Here is a 2,966-nt window from a genome sequence, read left to right on the forward strand (position 1 = left end):
GTGTGTGTGGGGGGGTGGGGGTGGTGAGAGGATTCACCAGAGACAGAGTGGGGAGCAGAACAGGCAGATGTACTGAAATACACTGCTGAGGGGAGTAGGGGTGAGACAGATGAAGTCTGCTGCACCACGTGGGTCACTCCCCGGTTGGGGCTCAAACTCACGCTGCAGAGGCTGCTGATAGCTTCATAGTGCTGTGCTTTAACCCCTTGCACTGCCAGGGAGAGCCCGCTTTTTTATTATCTTAACTATCTCTTTCACAGGGCACACATTTTTAAATTTTAATAAATTTCAAGTTATCAGTGTTTGTTTCATGGATGACGGTTTTAATATTTTGGTTTTGGTGAACAGGGATCCCTTTCCACCTTGGGTTGTTGAAAATCAGATTTGAAGTGACCAGCTCAGCGTCAGCCAGTGCCCCAAGAGCCAAGTGCCAACCCTTGTTTCTTTATCCAGAGTATTGTTCACCACACGGGCAGGGGTATTGGCAGGGGTGGTGGTGGTGTGTGTGTGTGTTGTATGCAAATATACAGGTGCACACAGGTGAGGAGCAAGCAGACTGCTAGATAAAAAGCCACATGGCTGAACAATGAGATACAGCTTCTTCTAGAGGAAAAAGAAAATAAAGCTGGAAAAGTAAATAGGTACAGTCACTTTGCGTAACAGCGTGGCAATTGCTTATACACTTAAACATACATTTCCTGTGTGACCCAGAGATCTCATTGTTGGGTATTTACCCAAGAGAAATGACAAAGTGATTTTAGACTAAGACTTATGGAAAAGTCTTCATAGATGCTGTATTCATAACAGCAAACATATTGGAGACAACCCAATATCCACCAAGAGATGAATGGGTAGACACAGATATTTTCATTCATTGCAATATTGCTCAGTGAAAGTGTAACAGGGTGGTCCCTAGGAAAAGGGGATGTTCCAGGTTCCCTGCCCCACCCAGAAGGAGGGTGGAGCTGAGCAAAGAAAAGGAGAGAAGAGAAGGAATCTGAAGAAGAAGGAAGCAGGTGGAGAGCCAGAGGGAGACCCAAGGAAGCCACATGCAGCGGAGAGCATGTGATGAAGAAACTGTGCTTGTTTCTTGGCCCTGGACTGGTTGAGACAGACGTGGGTGAGACCCGTGGGGAGGTGACTATGGCGGTATTTATCTTGATTTTGAGGTTGCTCTTTTCCTCCCAGACTCGTCTGGCCATTTCTGACCCTTTTCTATGAGTCCTGGCCAGAAAGTGCTGTAGGTTTATGGCGGGCTTTCAGGACTGGCTTTGGGCCAATCCCTTTTGGGTGGACTTTTGCCCACGAGGGGATGGGTGACTTCAGGTGTTTGATTTCGAAGTTATATTCTTTGTCTTCTGTGTTGTAGACTCACTGTATTAAAATCACTTTTCATTAATGTCTTTTATGTTTTGTCTTGATGCGGTGGGTGGCTGAACCTATTTAGAGCAGGAAGGTTTGGGGGTTCAGCGGTGCCCCTCTCTCCCTGCCCTGTAACAAAAGCACTGCTTGGTTCAAAAAAGCCAAATGGATGACTGTCAGAGTTTATGTGTGAAAGAAGACAGGCCCCAAAGTGTCATTTACATGAAATTCTAGAATCGACAAGCATATACTCTGGTTATAAGAAACAAAGAATGGGCTGAGGGGGGTGGTACATTGATTACAAAGACGCACTAAGAAAATTTCTGAAATGATGTAAATGTTCAGAAACATTAATACCCAAATCAGCCAATATATATACTGTATGGTTACTACACAGGTAGATATATTTGTCAGATCTTAAAAATCTGTGCATTTTATTGTATGCAGTTATACTTAATAAAGCTTATTCTCTACCCCCAACTCTAGACTTTTGAGCTAAATAATTTCTAAATAATTTCCAGCAATTTGTTTTGCCTGACAAAATTACAAAAAAATTTAAAGTTTCCCCCCCCACCTAGTTTCCAAGTGAACCAACTGAAAGGAATTTGGTTGGAAATGAATGTTTACAGCCATTAGTTCATGTCTTGATAAGGTCTTTGCACCCTGGGGAGAATTGCAATTTTCATATGCATTTCGAAAGCAATTTTGTCTGCTTTTGAGGTTACTTCATTTTAAAAATTCATTTGCAGTCATCCATGTCCACTTTACCTAGTTAGCTCTATTTTCACATATTCCATGGACTATTTCTACTTTTTTAGAGAGGAAGACAGAATTGACAGTTCACAGAAATATTGCCAAACAAACAGAGCAGGCATAATGGACTGAAAATCGATTAGAACATTAAATTAAAAACAAAAATTCAAAGTCTGAAAGGGACTATAAAAATGTAAAAATATTTCAACATAAATGCATAAAGCATGATTTCAGGAAGTTCCCAAATTCTGTGACTAGTTTGCTATGTGACCTGGGACAAGTTTAACCTTCAGCCTTGCTTCTTGAACAGAAAGGTGGGGGCTGATAATAGAGGGTGCCCCATGGATTATCATAGGGGTACATGAGATAATTCATATGAAACCCTAGAGCCCCATGCCAGGCATACACTAGGCAAATAATCAGTCTTTGCAGTTATTAACATTATTATTATTATTGTTACCTCCATGATGTATAATTGTGCTGGATGAGGGCAAGGGACTTATCGTCAGTCGTCTGGTCACTTCACACAGGGCTAACCCGAGAGTGTGCTGGGTGGCTTAGAAGGTGATTTTGTTACTGGGCTAGTGTAAGAGGGAGGAAGGGCATTTACAGAGCTGAGCATGCTCAGCGAACCTTAGATCTCCGAGTCCTCAGGTCCTGAATACAGTCATTTAGTCACTCTACAAACACGCTGGCTCTTGAATGTCTCATGATTGTCGGCTGTGGGAGTTGAAGGGGCCTCTAAGTTGCTTCCACTGCTCAGGTCACAGAGCAGAAACCCTGAGGCTGAAAGTGAGATGCCAGGCGATTGGGCGGAACAAGAGCAGGGTCTGCTGCTGGCTCCATGGTGG

The sequence above is a fragment of the Condylura cristata genome, unplaced genomic scaffold (assembly GCF_000260355.1).
Source record: "Condylura cristata isolate star-nosed mole 26May11 unplaced genomic scaffold, ConCri1.0 scaffold00015, whole genome shotgun sequence".
NCBI lineage: Eukaryota > Metazoa > Chordata > Mammalia > Eulipotyphla > Talpidae > Condylura > Condylura cristata.